Genomic DNA, 18,960 nt, shown 5'->3' with positions numbered 1-18,960 from the left:
TCTCTTTCACTTCCCTTGTTTTTAAGCCATTCATTCTTTCTCAGATTTCCATTTTTCTTCTTTTTTCTGTTTCTTTATTTTACTTGTTTGTTGTCTGGTGCCATCGAGTTGGTACTGACTCATAGTGACCCTATGCACAACAGAACGAAACACTGTCTGATCCTGGGGCAACCTCACAATTGTTGTCATGCTGGGTAAGATCAGCACTGGGCTGTAAAGGAAAAGGTCAGTAGTTCAAACTCACCAGTTGCTCCTCAGAAACTGTATACAGGGTTGGTATGATTTGGAGTTGACTAGATGGCACTTGACAAAAACAACAACAGACATATTGCAGATGGGGGGAGGGAGAAGTTATTTTACTAGATAACCTCAAATAGACTTTTCATCAATATAGGAAAGAGGAAAATCATAAATATTTAATAAACATTAAAAACTACAGCAATACATAAGTGACAAGAAAGCCCACAAAGAATATGAACTCAGTGCAAAACATAGTAATAATAATAATAATAATGTGGAGGACCACAAAAAAAAACCACATAGCAAAATGAAAGCAATCAATCCATATCTATTAATAATTATAATTAACATAAATGGATTAAGTGCACCAGTCTGGAGACAGAGTAGCAGAATGGATAAAAAACAGGATCCATCAAGATGATCATTAGTCATTGCTGTTGTTGTTGATAAATGCTGTCAAATTAATTCTGACTTGTAGTGACCCTGTACAGTTTCCAAGAAGCAGCTAGTGGGTTTGAACCATGGACATCTTGGTTCAAAGTCCACTGCTGACCCTATAATGACACACTAGGAGTCCATTAGTCATGGGTGTTTTTGTTAAGTTCCACCAAGTCGGTTCCCACTCATAGTGACCCTGTATAGGGTTTCTGAGAAGCAGCTGGTGGGTTTGAACCACTGACCTTGTGGTTAGCAGTCCAGTGCTTATACACAGCATCATACCAGGAGACTCCATTAGTCCCCCCTTCATCAGAGAGATGGAAATCAAACAATGAGATGTCACCTCACACCACTATTAATTGTTGTTGTTGTTCTGTGCCGTGGAGTCGGTTCCGACTCATAGCGACCCTGTACAGGGTTTCCGAGGCTGGAAATCTTTACGGGAGCAGAAAGCCTCATCTTTCTCCTGCGTAACAGCTGGTAGTTTCGAACTGCTGACCTTGCGGCTCGCAGCCCGATTCGTAACCACTACGCTACCAGAGCTCCTTAATAGCAAAGTTAAAAAAAGAAACAACAAATGCTGGTGAGGATACAGAGAGACTGGTACCCTCCTACACTGCTGATTGGACTGTAAAATGGTGCAACCATATGGAACTTCCTCAAAAGGTTGGAAATAGAAATACCATATGAGCAATTCCTCTATTTGGTATGTATCAAAAAGAAATCAGGACTGTGACACAAATAGATATAAAGACATCCATGTTCACAGGAGCACTAGTTACAATAGCAAAAAGATAGTGACAACCTAAATGTCCATCAATAGAAGAATGGATAAACAAACGTTGACACATACACACAATGGAATACTAAGCAATACTGACGAACAATGATATAAGAACTATGATAAGAAAAATGATGAGTTGGTGAGAAACCTCTTAACATGAATGAACCTGGAGGACATTATGCTGAGTAAAATTAGTCAATCACAAAAAGAAAAATATTGTACAATATCACTATTGCAAAAAATCAAGAAATGTTTTTACACTAAAGCAAACATAATTTGAAGGGTACCAGGTGTGAGAAGGAAGAAATAATTCACTGGCTAGAGGGTAGACAGGTGTTAATTTGGGAGCTGGGAAAAGCAATATACAAGAGGGAATTGGCAGAACAATGATGAAAGCAGAAGACAAGGGAAGGTGGCAAGAATTAAAGGGCACAGAAGTAAATATTCTTATATAATCCTACAATAATAGTGCTCTATCCTCGGAAACCGTACATAGAGTCACTATGGGTCAGAACGAGCTTGGCAGCACTTAACAAGAACAACATGGGTAGACATATGGATAGCTACACAGGTTGTATTGGTGTGAGAAAAAAGATGGGGCTACACCCACAAATATATAAAGATTCGACAGGATATTTGTGCTTACGTATTTACCTTTGCTGCAAACATATACATGAATGTAGTGAAGTACACAGGTGCAAAATTATGAAAACCTCTTAGACATTACCAAACACCTTGAGGAAATGAATTGCTACATCTGGGCTCAGAAGTATAGTCTCGGGGGACAACAAGGTCCATTGATATAACACAATCCACAAAGACAATGTGATACATCCTGCTTCAGTGAGTAGCAACTGGGATCTTTAAAGCTCATGAGTAGCCATCTATATTGCAACCATTGGCCTCTCCTTGTCATTAGTACAAAAGAGCGATGAAAACTGAAGATACTTAGAAACAATTAGTCCAATGGACCATGCGAATATCGGCCTCCATGACCCTGAAACCAGAGAACTAGATAGTGCCTGGCTACCACTACCAACTGTTCTGGAAAGAATCACAATAGAAGATCCTGGATCCAGAGAGAAAAATATGGAACAAAACTCAAGATCTAAAATGAGACTAAGCTTACTGGTCAGATATAGCCCTTGGGCACTCTTCAGGTCTGGAAGTGAAATTACTCCTGTGGTTCAATTCTGCCAAGCAATGGAAGGGGCAACAGCATTAGTGAGGTACACACACCATAGAATGGTCAATCATTTAAGATCCAAAGCGCAGGATTTACCTAACAACAAAATTCAGAAAGGTTGTGAAAGAAGGATAGAATGGAAAGACAAAACATAGGGAGGGAGTTTTGTCCATGAACTTACATTTCATGAGACTGCACCCATGAGACTACACCATGGAGATGAAGAAAAATGTATGATCTGTTGAATGTAAAACTGATAATCTGCTCTGTAAACCTTCAGTCAGTTCACAATAAAAAATTATCAAAGGGGAGTTAGGAAATATTAGAATGAACTGTGTAAACTTAAGACAACCAAAAGGAAAGGGCATGCTTGGCATTTCTCAGACTGAAAGAAGTGTAGACAAATTCAAGCCTCAAGTTGCAACACTGAAAAATTCTATGGAAAAATACTGAATGATAGATGAAACATCAAGTGAAGATGGAGTAAATAAGAGATTAAGTCAAAAGGCATTACTGAGTTCCAGTTCACATGTGCACAGGTTAATTTAAAAAAACAAACATATATGTTTAAACATGTTCTGAAATCATACATGACTGCAGAGAAGTTCTCTCAGTAATATACTTGGCTTAGTCTCCTTAGGGTGCCTTCATAAAAGCAGACTCAATGAAAACGGTGACTTCCAAGGGAATCTGCTAGGCCTGTTAAATTCAAGATAGAGAGGTCAACTCAGAAGTATACAGCTACTGGTTTTTTGGTTGTTGTTATTTTTAATTTTTAAAAGATTTAGTTATACCACCTTGGTCTTTAAAAGTTATAACATTTCTTTATTATTAAGGCCAGAGCTCTGTTCAGGTTATGTTCAATATGAAATTATCAGCCAAGCGGGCAGGTGGGGCTGAGACCAGCTCACATTCTGTCTGCTAAACATTGTGTCCTAGCATGGGGCACATGTGCCAAAGGAAGGGATGCTTTCATTTAACCTGCACAAAGGTAGAAATCAACTTTAGAATCATGGAACTCAATGTCTATACTTCTTGTCTGCATGGTTGCATCTTTAAACTCAGGATTACTCATTCTTTATTAAAGTCAAACTCTTAAGATTCTGGGTCACACTACAAAAAACAAGTGAGATCAGTATCAAATCCAATAAGCATGAGTTTAATGCTGAAATCTCAAAGGATAGCCAATGCATTATACATGTAGCCACCTTCTATCAAACTATTTCAGAGAAAGTCTATTGCCTTTCTGATTCAGTTTGAAACTGCCTGCTGCATCTATTGTCTTTCATTTTCCATACCAATAAGTAAACGTAACAAAAGAGCCATTAACTTGTATTCCCAAGTATTCCAATTACTTCTTTCAGCCTTCACATTGCTTAGCGCCTTCTCTTGCTAATCAGCTTCTTCATTGCCCACAAATTCCAAATGACCAGGAACATGCACCCACTGGAATATCCTTGCCCTGAGTAAATTTGTCAAGCTCAAGAATATCCTCTTTGTTGATGACGTCTTCCCTTGTGCTTGTTCTCCATTGATCTTTCTTCCAACCTTGAAACCAATTAGTTATACTATTTATTGTAAACATGCTATCCATATATAGAACCAACTTAAGGATGTTTTGAGTCTTTGCTTGTTCAGTGGCTTTACAGTCTGCATGAATCCCTGCCATTTGGTTTGTTTGTCACCCATGAAGTCTAATGCCTACATTTAAATGGTGACCTGGCTCCCAATAAACACCGATTCTTTCGTGTCCTTTTCTGTCCATTACTGGAACATCAGCCATCAGTGTAAACCACTACAAATTCTCCCATATAAGAACATTTGTCTTTGCTAACTGAAGGTACTGATTCTGTATTTTGTCTTGTTTGCTTTGCACAAGGTTCTGCATTTTCATCTTCTTCATCCAATGACTTGTGGAATCACTTGTTTGCTTCAACTAGAGATTGTTGCACATGTTTCTTTTTCTGTCCTGAACCTTCAGGGTTCACAGAGTTCCAGACAAAGGCCCAGGACTAATCTTCAGTAGCAAACTGCTTAAATCTGGCAGCAGATACCGGTCCACCTGTGTTCTATATTCATTCCAAGTAAGAAAAATTCTGATCTTGTGGCTCCTTCTCAAGGCATAGAACATCCCAAAACATCCCCTCCAGCCACAGCATCTGTAGCTCACAGTGGCCAAGCAATTCTGTGAGCAAGAGAGAAAAGGCTGGTCATTTCTCACTCCAGTGTTGGAAGAAGCATTTTGGCTCCTGAGCTTGCTGTCAGACTACTAAAAAACCATACAAACTTCCAGCAGAGATGCACACAAATGGCCTACAGCTACAATGCTGTGGGTTAATGCACCAGACTGCAAAGCTGTTTGAACTGCAAGTTGGACAGTTCAAGCTCACTAGCTGCTCCTCGGAAACCCTATACAGGGTTGCTATGGGTCAAAATCAACTCAACGGCACTTAACAATAACAAACAATCTTGATAGAATTTCTTCTTCAAAGACAGAGGATAATTACGAGAGTGTATCAGAAAAAAGTTTTCAGAAAACTGAAAATTAGTGGGGGTAAAAATAGGCTAGGAAAGTTGTTTCCATTGTGGCAATGCCCCTACTCATTCTTAGCATGTGGAGAGGGTTTTCCTAAAAGCATTTTGTTGGGAAATCTTACCTTCAGTCACTTATCTATACAAAGAAATTTGGAGCAGAGCTACCTGGTCAACCAACTATAAGAAATCCATATTTGTGCCCATTCCAAAGAAAGGTGATCCAACAGAATATGGAAATTATCAATCTCTATCACTAATATCAAAAAAGGAACTGCCATAAATTCAAGCCAAATTCAGAAGAGGACATGGAACAAGATAATTCATTCCTAGTAGTAAGTAAATCTTAGCTGAAAACAAAGAATATCACACAGATTTTTACCATTCTTTTATTGCAAAGACATTCAACGTGGTGAATTATAGCAAATCAAACATAATATTTTGAGTAACTGAATTGCAGAATACTTAACTGTGATCATGTGGAACCTGTACTTAGACCATGAGGCAGTTGCTTAAACAGAACAGAGGGATTCTGCTTGGTTTAAAATCAGGAAAGCTGTGGGTCAGGGTTGTATCCTTTCACCATACTTACTTAATGTGTATGCTAAGCAAATAATCTGAGAAGTTAGACTATATATGAAGAAGATCACAGCATCAGAAATTGAGGAAGACTCATTAACAACATGCAATATGCAGATGACACAATCTTGCTTGCTGAAAATAAAGAGGACTTGAAGCACTTACTGATGAAGGTCAAAGACCACAGCTTTCAGTATGGATTACAAATAAATGTAAAGAAAATGAAAATCCTCACAATTGGACCAAAAAACAACATCATGATAAGCAGAAAAAATAATGGAAGTGTCTAAGACTTCACTTTGCTGGGATTCACTATCAACTCATGGAAGCAACAGTCAAGAAATTAAATGACAAAGTAAGTATATTATGCAACTCTGTTGTAAAGACCTGTTTAAAGTGTTCAACAGCAAAGATGTCAGTTTGAGAACTAAGATGCATTTTACCAAAGCCATGGTATTTTCACCTAATATATATGTGAAAGTTGGAGAATGAATAAGGAAGACCATAGAAAAACTGATACATTTGAATTATGGTGATGGCGAAGAATATTAAAAGTGCCGTGGACTTCCAGAAGAACAAACAAATTTGTCTTGGAAGAAGAACAGCCAGAATGCTCCTTAGTGGGGATGGGGAGACTTTGTCTCACATACTTTTGACATGTTATGAAGCAGGATCAGTCTCAGGAAAGGACCTCATGCTTGATAAAGCAGATGTCATGCCTAGGGAACCTCAGTGCCAGCCATCACATTGTTGTTGTTGTTAAGTGCCGTCTAGTCAGTCCAGACTCACAGCGACCCTGTATAGGGTATCTGAGGAGAAGCTGTTGAGTTTGAATTGTCACCCTTATGGTTCAAACCAGCCTTGTGGTCCAGCACTTATCCTACAGTACCACACCAAGACTCCAGCCATCACTGTTGTTGTTGTTATTAAGTGCCTTCAAGCTGGCTCCAACTCATCACAACCCTGTATAGGGTTTCAGAGGAGCAACTGGTGAGCTTGAACTATCTAACTTGCAGTTCAAACTGACCTTGCAGTCCAGCGTGTTAACACCACACCAGGACTCCAGCCATCATATGAGGGGTGAGTGAATTAAAAGCATGATCAAATATAGCAGGCTAATTTTTAAGCTGATAATTTTGTATGGCCTGTGAGTGATGTTACAAAATTTGGCAGAATAAAAAGGTTCCCCACCTTTGCTGTAGAGGGAAATAACAGATGATGAAATAGAAAGAGAAAATGTATTGAGATGGTACCCCGGTGTGGCACTGAGGGTTAATGCACTGGACGGCAAAGTTGGTTTGAATCACAAGGTCAGCAGTTCAGTTCACTAGCTGTACCTCAGAAATGCTGTATAGGGACGCTCTGGGTCAGAACTGACTCGATGGCACTTAACAACAACAATCCTTATGTAATCAAGAGATGAGATTCTCTGTGCAAAAGGAGGTGTTGTACTAAATAGGAGCATGGGTATTATCCATAGCAACAGAAAAATTGTTCATTGTACAAATACAGGTATATTGGTGGATGTGGTAGTCAGAACTGCTAAGACACTATTCTGATTGTTTCTCTTCTGGGGGATCCAGGGAGCAAGTTTATCTAGTGAGCATGAGGAAAGAGAAGGAGATGTTGATGGGAAGAAGAGAAAGGAAACCGTGTGGAAACACCACCTCATAGAGGAGCTGAGTTTGATGGTTTGGTAGTCAGGTAGGACTGGGTCACTACCAGCTCTAACTTCCTTCTTTCCGTCTGTGGAATCTTTGGTAGAATCACCTTCTCTATCACACTCATCATTTGTCAAAATGGGAAAGAAAACCACCTTAAAAATATCAACTCCAACATCTTACAGGGTTGTTCTGAAGGTATGATTAGATGCTGTATATAAACTCACTGACCCAGAATTGTTATTGTGATTGTTAAGTGCCGCTGAGTTGGTTTTAACCCATAGCAACCCTGCATAGGGTTTCCGAGGAGCAGTTTGGATATCTTGATAAATATCATTTGTCCTCTTATTTCACACACTCTATCTACTTCCCTTTTTTACCTAAAATGTTTTATTGGTGAGGGTGAAATAACTGTTTCATTTACAACTTAGAAATTAAAGAATGGAATGATCCCTCAACTTTTGCTTTTCCTTTCTCCTGGACCCATGGGGACACTTTCCCATCCCTTGCCTCAACCAAGCAACCATGGGTACTAGAGGACCCACTCTGTTCACACAGCTGTGTAGATGCTGAGGCCAATGAGGTCAAAGAGAAATGATTATTCTCTTAGCTAAATACCCTATAGCATGAGAAGAAATAATAAAAAGAAAGAGAAAAGTTAACCCACACACATAATCTCCTATAGTACAATACATGCATCCTTCAAGCCCAGTATGTAATCAGACTTTTAGGGGTAAAAGGGACCCAGATACCACAAAGTTCAAATTCCTTGTTTGCAAATAACTTCCAGAGAAGGGAAGCTCTTATCTAAGGTCAAATAAAACTGAGGGGCAGAGCAAGAGCTAGTCTTCCCAATCCAGTGGCCAGGACTCACTGAATTATATTCCGTTGAACATTTTCTGTTTGTCCTCCTCTCTTTCCACTATTGCTGCTGCTACTACTGGTATCACCACTACTACTACCATACCACCACCACCATACCTCCACCACAACCACCATACCTCCACCACCACCATACCTCAACTACAACCACCATATCACCACCACCACCATACTACCACCACCACCATACCTCAACAACAACAACCACAACTACCAATTATAATAATAAAGTAACATATGCGTTCTTTATTATAAATCTATATGCATTCACATATTACTAAAGCATGATGCAAACCTAATTGTTATATTAAGTAAAAAAAAAGCGAGAGGAAACTAAAGCCCAGGTAATTTAGTTAAGGGGTGATCATTGGAAAGAGAATGTGACTGTAATACAGAAGTGGAGTTGAAATCTAAAATCTTACCCTAAATCACTATGGTGATTCTACCATAACCTCATTTCTGGTGGAAACGGTTTCCCTATATTCAAGGCCTATAAAAGTTTATTTGGATTTTTGCTTCTGTTGGGTTCTTAATAATTCTTATCTTGGAATTATGGGTTTATTCATATCTTTTCAAAATGTGTGCAAAAGCACTAGATGTGCGCTCCTAAGGGCCCAGAATGATCTCTCATACCCAGCACAGCTAAGAATGCACACTATGCCTTCCCTTGGTCATTCATCCATCCATTCCTTCAACAAATATTGTTAAACAACCACGTTGTGCCAGGCATTTTGCTGAGGAGTCAAGCAGTAAAGCAGATAAGTGTAAGTAGCTGGTATTCTTTACTAGAGGTAAGGGGTATGGGTCAGAGAGAATGGACACATACCATGAAATTGTAAACTGGTAAATTATCAAGATAATTTCACGTAGTGATAAAATCTACAAAGATAATAGAAGAGGATGAGGTGGCTGACATTATAAAGAATGATCAGCTAGGCTCAGCGCAATATCCCATCCAAAGCTCAGGCACAGGGCCTTCCAAAGCAATTTCCAACATAAATACCACTGCCATTTCTTTTTAGCAACAAGTGTCAGATTATCACAAACACAAAGAAACCGGATTTACTCCTGCCAACACTGCACTCTCTGAATATTGAAAAACAAAAGCCCAGGGATCAGCCTTTTCATCTAGGTTTCTTGGCACCATTTTGACAATTTCCTCTTTTCTGACAACATAATTGCATTTTCCAAAGGTCTTATCATCAACCCCATCTTAGCAGAAGCTAATATGATCACTAAATAATTTGTCTGTAATTGGAGAGGATTCTCATCTGTATTCCAGATCGGTTGGTCCTAGGGGCTGAGGTGAATGGAAGAGGAGGTCCTGTGGGCTCAGCTTTGAGAGATAATCTACCAGGTCCTGTCCTTCTGTCAGATGTGCTTTTCATTAACTGTGCTGAAGGAGCAGGGGAGGAGGTGTGGCTCCCTTTAGACATCTCCACACTCCATCCTCAATGCCTTCCACTCTCTCCAATTCCCACTTCAACTTCCCAGACTATTACAGTGATAACAGCCCCTCCTAAGACAGTACATTTCAGTTCATATGATATGTTCACATTCTTGGTTTCTTCCTGGTGATGTAGACAGAAGCATATTGTCACTGAAGAGAAACTCAAGGCTCAAAGAGTCTGAGTCACTTTTTGCTGTTGGTAAATGCTGTCAAGTTGGCTCTGACTCATAGCAACCCTGTATAGGAATTCGGAAGAGTGGCTGGTGACTTTCAACCACCAACCTTGTGGTTAGCAATCCTAAGGAAGGGGTAAAGCCAGACTGTGATCTCAGATTTTGGATTTTGAATTTCTAATGGGATCCTAGTGAGAAATCAGCATTATACTAAGACTTGATTGGGTCATTTGAGGAGAGAAGAATACAGAATGAGGAGCCTGCATGTCAAAACCAGATGAGATGATGCTAAGCTAAAGGTTGATGGTTCAAACTCACTCAGCAGGTGTACAAAAGAAGAGACCTAGAGATCTGCTTCTGGTTACAGCCCAGAAAACCCTACTGGGAAGTTCTACTGTATAACTCCGAGTCGCCATGAGTCGGGCTGATGATCTCAGCTATTAACAGCAACATTTATAGATAAATTGTGAGGGATAGTGTAGTACTCCAGAGTTTATAATAGGGTAAGAGGTGTGGGGATGTACTTGTCTCCTGAGTATAAAGGGGCATGGATCCCAAAAAGGATCACCTATGAGACAATACACCCTTCAGTCAAGGGGCAAAGTTAGTCCAAGGTGACCCCACAGAAACAAAGCTAGAGCCCCCTCAACTGCTCCCTCTTACTTCCTGCTGATCAAACTCAAAAGGATGCCAGATGGCAAAGAAGCCCACAAATGTGGTCCAGGTAGATGAACCTCCTAGGACATACCGCAGGATGAAGGAGAGAGACTTTCTAGAGACACAAATGGAAGAAATTCAGCACAGAATCTAAGATATTTTCCACCATTCCACAATGCCACCCCTCTAAGGATAATTGGAGTTGATACCTAAGTATGTTCCCTTTTGAAGGTCTGAATCTCCCTCAAAGCCAGGTGACATTTTGCTTAATCCCAGTGTTTAACTTCTTGCAAATATCAAATCATTTTTTCATGTGGCACTTAGTAAGTAAGAATGAGCTTTACAGCAAGATACACATCATTTGTGTGCTTAGCAGTTTCATGGATAGTGTAAAAGTTGTATTTATTTTCATCTCCAAATTAATATTTCAAATCAAGTCTCCAGTCCATTCTGAAGATGCTGGTTCGATGGTTGCGTGATTCTATTGGCAAGCTATCCAGGACCCAATGAGCAGTGGAAAATACGACAGGAAATTAAAAAGATCACGGACTGTTAAGAAGTCAAAATCAGAGAGGTCAATGAAGGTCTATCTCCCAAAAGCAGGAAGGAGCTGGTTTGTCAATGGAGTGGGCCTAAAACAAAGAACTGTGAAACTGAGGTCAGTAAACCCCCCCAAAAAAAAAAAATTCCAAAAAGTTACCAAGCAGAGCAGGTATAGAAAAGGGCTTCAAAAGCTAAGGATGCATTACCAAAAAGGCAAAAGAGAGGAGTAAGAGAGTATAAGAGTAAATAGCATGGCAGGGATGGGTAAAAGCTGCTAGCAGCCACTGGCTTAGGTGGTCCAGTCATAACACATTACATGGCAGGGGAAGGTATGGTCAAAGAACCAGAGAGAGGGCAGCAACAAGAGGCAGACAGGTAAAGGCTTGGTTTCACAAGATCAAGGCATGACCCAAGTTGTCCCTGGCAACAGATGATGGACTCTAGAGGCAGAGTCCTGCTGTGGCACTATAGGACAGCACTGGAGTGCTAACCGCAAAGTCAGTGCTTCAAACACACCAGACACTCCCTGGAAACCCTATACAGAGTCACTGTTCATCAAAACCAATTTGATGGCATTAACAACCATAGAGCCAGAAGCCAGGTTTGTCCCATAGTCTTTCCCATTTGATCATGGCATTGGAACTATTAAAGATATGCTGATGTAAGGAACAAACATGTATAACAATGACTGTTGATTAACCAGTAGCTAACGGGATGGCACTTTAGGTTAATGCACTGGACCGCATGGTCTATTTGAACTGCAAAGTCGGTGGTTCAAACTCACCAGCTGCTCCTCGGAAACTCTATACAGGGTTGTTATGGGTTGGAACCAACTCAACGGCACTTAACAACAAATATTCTCTCCTGGAAAGTGTTCTCATGTTAGCTTCAACTCTGCTCAGAAGTAGAGGAAGAATCATCATTACCAGATTGCATACCAGCATCATCACGGCGACAGCTGTTGGGCACTTACCAGGCATGGAGCCAAACTACCAACATGCTGTATTGGATACCATGGGCAGAGTACCCAATGCCCTATTTTTATTCAAAGAACCTCAGTTTTCCAGGAACTGAGGATCCTGGGACCATCAATGGAGAACAGCATAAGCAGCATGTGGGATCCTATCCAGAGAAGCAGCAACACCAGAGATGGAGGCAGAGATAATGACATCTAAAGATAGAGAAGCTGAGGATTCTGGACTCATGGAAAGAAAAAGGCTGTGTGCCAGGAGGCAGGCTTGCAGAATGTGCCCTTTGGTTGTTTAATGATTATATATTCCTGAGTGGTTTTGTGTACATTTTAAAAAAATAATAACAGAGGAAATAGAAGCAAATACTGTTGAATGATGATGCATGGAGGGGATTGTGATCATTATAATGAAGTGATGGTCTAAAACCAATGCTCTCCCATGTAAACTATCACTCAATTCACAATGAAAGCTTTAAAAAAAAAAAAAAAAAAAAAAGGAACCTTCACTTTGTTGAAGGAGCAAAGTGCCAGCACTGTAAAAGGAAGGATGATGTTAATCACGGTAATGACTTTCCTCTTCACTGAGACTTGGTGTAGAGGCAAGGACAGCAGAGTAGAAAAGGATGAAGAAGAACTACCCAGTTGATCTGTTTAAACTATATATCAAAATAAACATTATATAGCTGTACAAGATAAGCCACTCTTGGTAGAAGTTTCTTTTATGTGACGTCAGAAGTGCCCTGTCTGATGCATGTGCACTAGCTCATATTTCATTCTCATAATTCCATAATGGAGGCATTATAATAATGTCTATCTTATGGCTGATGAAAGAAAGTTTCTAAAAAGTTCAATCACCTGTCAAGAGTTACACAACTAGTAAGTGTCAGAGTCAGAATTGACACCCAGGTCTCTCTGCTCCAAAGGTGTAGCTCTCAATCACTAAGCTCTAACTTTTGTCACTGTGTCTACCTGATGTCTGATCCCTGCTCTAGTACCAACTTCACTTTAGTCACACAAAATAAGACTTAGCATCATACTCATGCTCAAATCATCTGACCCTTGTCTTATACCCACATCTGTCTTCTAACTCCCATCTCAGTGCAGGCTAATTGCCTTGGTCTCACCGAGCTACAGAACTGAGACATGACTGCTCCAAGGGCAGTAGCTCCTGGTTCCACTGGTTTCTCTAGCCATTGCTGTGTGACAGGCCAGAGGGATGGATTATATCCCAGAGCAAGCAGCTAAAGGACTGCAAGGGAATCCTGCTCCACACTAGGACAAGAGACAAAGCTGCTCAGACTACTGGAGAAGAAACAAAACCGTGCTTATTCCCCAGAAAAATGTTCCTGCTGCAGACCAATGGTGCATCAAATTTATATTCTAGTAAATAAAGGAACAAATTGAAGAGCAATGTTTATAGCATTGTATCATTACTAAAAAGGAAAATGTGTTTGTATATGCACAGAAAAAACACTGAATGAATTCCAATAAAACTATTAACAATGATATTTTCTGTTCAATAGAATTAAATGCTTTTGTTTTTTAAGTTTGCACCTTTAGTAATTTAAACAAATAAAGAACAAACAAAACACATTAATTAAGCTGCAATAATAAGCCCATTCCAAAATAGCATAGGAACTCCTGAAACCTTGCCCAAAGAGCTTTATTTAATGGGCTTGAAGGGAGGTTACTATTGGGGGCCTGAAATTCAATTGTAAGAAACAGACCCACAGTTGTATGGCAGTTGTATTCCACTGCTCAAGCAAAACACATGCACCCAACCATGCTTGCTCTCCAAGAGGGGATACAAGCCTCTTAATCCCACATATTATCAGTTTATATTGATTCTCTACCAGTAAATTTCCTTTTCCTCCACTCCTTCACACAAGCCAGAGCTCCACTGACAGGGGCTACATGTAAATAAGTTCACTCTTTGAGTGAGGTACAGTTCACCTTGTGCTGAGGATCAGATCGGGAAGCCTTTCTGGAGAAGAGCACAAGCCTCAAAATTCAAAGCAGAATACTAGAATCACAGCACTGTCACCTTCCCTTGGATCTGATATTTACAAAACACATCGACATTTACAAAACTCATGAACACACAGGGTCTCACTTGAGCCTCAGGATAATTCTGTACAAGTAGATTGGGGCGAGATGATGTCCATTCAGTACAGATGAGGAGACTGAGGAAGAGGAATAAGGACAATGATCTAAAGCTCAGGCTCAGAAGCCAGTACTGCAAGCTCATTCATTCATTCAGGTCTTCACAAATATTTACTGACTACCTATTCTGTACCAGCTCTATAACATGCATTGGTGACACCAACATGAGCTCTCAAGCCCATGAGAGGCTTGACATCAACAAAAATTACCAAAAATTACATTGAAGAAAAATGAACACACTCATATGATAAAATAGTGCTTCCTCCTCTTGGCCTGGAACTTAAGATTAACTAGGAATGAACTTGGAATTCTAGAAATAGTATGTACAGAGCTCCCATGCCTTAAGTGAATATAGTATACTCAATGAATTAAAGGGCCGTCAAATCAGAGTAAGAGGAAAACCAACACAAGATGAAACAACAGAAAGAAGCATAGGCCAAGCTTTGAAAAATCTGATAATCTATATTAAGGATTCTGACTTCTATCCTAAAATAGCTATGAGACTATTAAATGGGTTTATACATATTTTGGGATGGAGTAGGGGTAGGGTGACCAAGTGTTCAGTGTGGAGTCCTTACGTAGCAGTGTAAGGTCCAGGAAATATTTCCATCCATAAGAATTACTCAGCATTCAATGTGTTTACCTACTTCTGTGTCTTGCTCTTTCATTAACTCCTGCAGGCTCTAGGACATATCTAATTAGGACATAGCCAATAAAAGAAGCAGTAACTACAAATGCCCTCCTAAATAGAGATCTCCCACCACCCAGCCCATTATTTCACCACCAATAGTTTTTAGTGAGACCTTGTGATTGTAAAATCACCTTAAAGGAAAGAAAGAGTTTATCACCTTGAAAGTGTGAATATCAAAATCTATACTGGAACAGTGTAAAATCATACACATATTACTGGATACTGGTGTAATGCATCTATTCTACATTTGAAGAAATGGCCAAATGGCTCATTTGAAGTCATTCATGATTTAAGAAGAGGCCCTTGGTCATTAAACACCCACACTGAGGCACAGGTAAGACATTCAAATCATAGGAGGGTAATGGACCACTGGAAGGCCGGAACCAATATTATTTCTGTTGTACTGACGTCATGAACATGTCTATCAATATTCCAGACTTCAGGATGGAAGAAGCCTTTAAATCTAAAAACAATACCACATAAGCCTGTAGAGTCTAAAGACCAAATGAGTGGCAATGGTTGGAATTTATAAGAGGTTACGGTTTGGCCCAATAGGAAATTGGTCTTGGGATGTAACTAGCATTGCCAGTGTCAGAATGTAGTAAGTGAAACTTCTTTTTTTTTTTTCCAGGTAATGAATCAGATAGCTTTTACTTCCTTTCACTAAAAGAAAATGACAGAATTTTATCTTGCCACATGAATGCATGAATGGAAAAGGAGTGGGGGGAAGAGAGGAAAAAGGATGGAAGAGGAAGAAGAGATCTAAATCCTGAATCTCTTTGACTTTTCTTGAGTGGTCATAAGTAGAGTAGGAATGTTGGCAGTGTCAAGGAATGCAGGAATAAGTAAGGCCCCCTCAGTTCTGGCTCCAGCTCTGCCACTGACTTACTGTGTACCTCTGGGTAAGTCATTTCTGTTCCCAATGCCTCTAAAGTCCCCAACTTGGAAGTCAATCAATGACAACTGGCTAATCAGATGTACAAAGATCTACCTCACAGGGTTAGAGTAAAAACTAGAGAATATATGAATCATCTCTAAAGAAATATAAAACATCAATAACAAGTCATTAATGATGGAATAAAAACTCTTGAGTTTCCCTCCACAGTGACACTGGGTCTCTGCCAAAACATTCTCAAAATATGTCAATCAGACATTGCCCCAGTCCCTTTCCTGCTTGTATTTCAGAAAAAGATGCATCTAACCTGGAAAATAAGTATTAGCAAATATGCAATGAGTGACTAGGTTAGCCAAAGGTTATATGCTGAGGATATATCAGAATTAATCACAGCCTGGGGCTTTTACCTCCAATGGGAATGAAATCCCATTCTGGGTAATCAGAGGCCTTCTGAGTGTCCCAAGGAAACCAGTTGATGGCTCCAACTCTAAGCGTGCAAGTTCACATGTGTGAAATTTGCTGTCAGCAATGTGCTGTCCTCAGACTAATAGAACCTAATGAGTTGGGATGTGGCATGACATTCCTGAGGAGGAGTTGAAGACAGCATCTCACAAGCCCTTGAAGGAACAGAGAAATCATTTCCACTCTAATTACCAAGGCAATTCTCAATTGAGGGCCCAGGCACATTAAGCAGCTGTGGTGAGGGCTCTAGAGTCCATGCTAGAAGAAACATGTACAATAATTTAAGAAGGATGAGCTGGGGGACAACAATCAACTGGATTTGGGGTTGGGGCTTGGAAAAGAGTTTGCAGTATTCCTTTCCTTCCTCATCTCCTCATCCTTACACCCCACCACTAATATACAGTTCCTAAAAGAAGAACAGGAGTCCTGGTGTGGTACCTTGGGCTAAGGCGTCAGACTGCAAAGTTGTTTGAACTGCAAGGTAGGTGGTTCAAGCTCACCAGTTGCTCCTTGGAAACACTATACAGGGCTGCTATGGGTCAGAATTGATTTGACGGCACTTAACAACAACATAAAGAAGAACAGCAAGATACGCATAGCTATTAATCTATTTTCTTGCATCCAACTAAACTGGCTGCTATAATTTATAACATTACTTTAATTAAAGTTTCTAGGGAGACAGATGAATTTTTTCACAGTAGTATACAACATCAGTGCTTTTCAATGATAACTTCAGCACTCCTGGTCCAACTAGAAAACTAATTCAGTACATGGAATTTTTTTTTTTTTTTTTTCAATTAAAAAGTCCTCATGGCTCATGCATTTTTTATTCCCCAATGGTTTTTTCCAACAAGGGAAGCAGAAAAGGAACAGAGACAACTGATATATGAAAGTACATTTGTTTTCCAAAAAGGGTTCCATTGTGTTTCTAGTTCTGTTTTGACCTTTTATTTTCTCTCCTGGCTTTTCTTTTTAAAAGATAACCATGTACATCCATCAAAATCACAGAGTAAAATTATAACAATAAAAGATGCAAGCATTAATATTTTTTTCTGAAAGAAAACATTCATTCCTCTTGTCACCCAGTTCCGCTTCCATTAATCCTATACAGATCCATGTCCACATAATACCATGGCAACTTAAGATGTATTTGAATGCAAGGAGTTGAAATCACAATTAATTAGAAATAAGGTCTTAATTTAATGTCTATTCTAATATATCTTGGGCCCAATGTATGCAATTAAAATCACCACTTGTTAATCTACTCATGGCCTCAAGTAGCCAACAAACCACCAGACAAGGGGAAGATTCTATTGTATTTCTTTAGCCCTTTCCATTTGCCACTTTGAAAATTCTGGAGTGCAGGTAGAGAGGGGAAAAATACAAGACACTCTCTCTCATCATCCATGTCATTTAATCCTTTTACCTCCTAACTTTCTCTGCCATTGAGGCCATGGTTAACCAAAGGCATATTTAAACCCACTAGGGAACAAGATGAAGATGCTTGAAAAGACAAAATTAGACACAGGCATGCTACTGCTGTCATCAGAAGACAGGACAAAATTAAACTTGGAATGCACCTAATGGGGTAGGAATAAATAAGCCATAAGGTACATAGCATAGGTACAAGTGTGAGAGGCTTATTCAGAACCCCTCCAACATGGTCATGTCTAAAGCTACCTGAACTATTAAGCACTCATCTGTCAGTTTGTAGTATTGTGGTGGCTTGCATGGTACTGTGATTCTGCAAGCCATGCCATGGCATTTTTTAAAACTAGTTTAATGCATTTTAATAGCAAACTTACAGGAACAACACAGAAGACAGACAACATTAAAAACATGTACTTGCATGTAGGACAACTCAGTTATAAAAGAACAGTGAATTGATGGACTCTACCATATAATAAAAATGCTGCCATGGTATTTTAAATACCAGCAGGGTCACCTACGGTGGACAGGTTTCAGCTGAGCTTCCAGATGAACACACACAAGGAAGAAGGAGAGGTGGACTACTTCTGAATATCTAGTCACTGAGACCATTATGAAGAGCAGTGGAACACTGTCAGCACCAGAATAATGAATACTGAAACATGATGAAGAGCACCACAAAATTTTCAAATATACTGCCACAAGATGGGCCCCTCAGTTTGGAAGAGGGGAAGAGCTGCCTCCTAAAAGTAGAGTTGACAGTGATGATGAGAATGGAGTAAAGACTTCGGGACCTTCATTTGCTGATGGGGCACAACTCAAAATGAAGAGAAACAGCTGTAAACATCCAATAATAATCGGAATATGGACTGTATGAAGTAGAATTTAGGAATATTGGAAATTATAAACAATGGAACACATAGACATTGATATCGTAGGCATTACTGAGCTGATTTTGAGTCTTACAATCACAAGGTTTACTAGGGTGAGAATGACAAATTCAAGAGGAACGGCATCGCATTCATCATCAAACAGAACAAATCAAGACCTGTCTTAAGTGTAACGCTGCCTGTGATAGGATAACATCCATAGGCCTATAAGGAAGACCAGTTAATACCACCATTATTCAAATTTATGCACCAACCACTAAAGCCAGTGATGATGAAATTGAAGAATTCTTCCAAGTTATTTAGTCTGAAATTGATCAAACATGCAATTAAGATGCG

At 39.7% G+C, this 18,960-nt stretch overlaps 1 protein-coding gene and 1 pseudogene across 2 annotated transcripts in view; both read right to left on the bottom strand.

The window, feature by feature from the left end:
* The window catches only part of NELL1 (NEL-like 1 (chicken)), a 1,454,777-nt gene that overhangs the window by 1,204,762 nt on the left and 231,055 nt on the right, over positions 1 to 18,960 (bottom strand). The gene's annotated exons all lie outside the window — the stretch shown is intronic.
* On the bottom strand, positions 4,009 to 4,862 carry LOC102840331 (annotated as a pseudogene).

Source organism: Chrysochloris asiatica, unplaced genomic scaffold, assembly GCF_000296735.1.
Source record: "Chrysochloris asiatica unplaced genomic scaffold, ChrAsi1.0 scaffold00083, whole genome shotgun sequence".
In the NCBI taxonomy this organism is placed as follows: domain Eukaryota; kingdom Metazoa; phylum Chordata; class Mammalia; order Afrosoricida; family Chrysochloridae; genus Chrysochloris; species Chrysochloris asiatica.
This window is presented reverse-complemented; position numbering and strand designations above follow the sequence as displayed.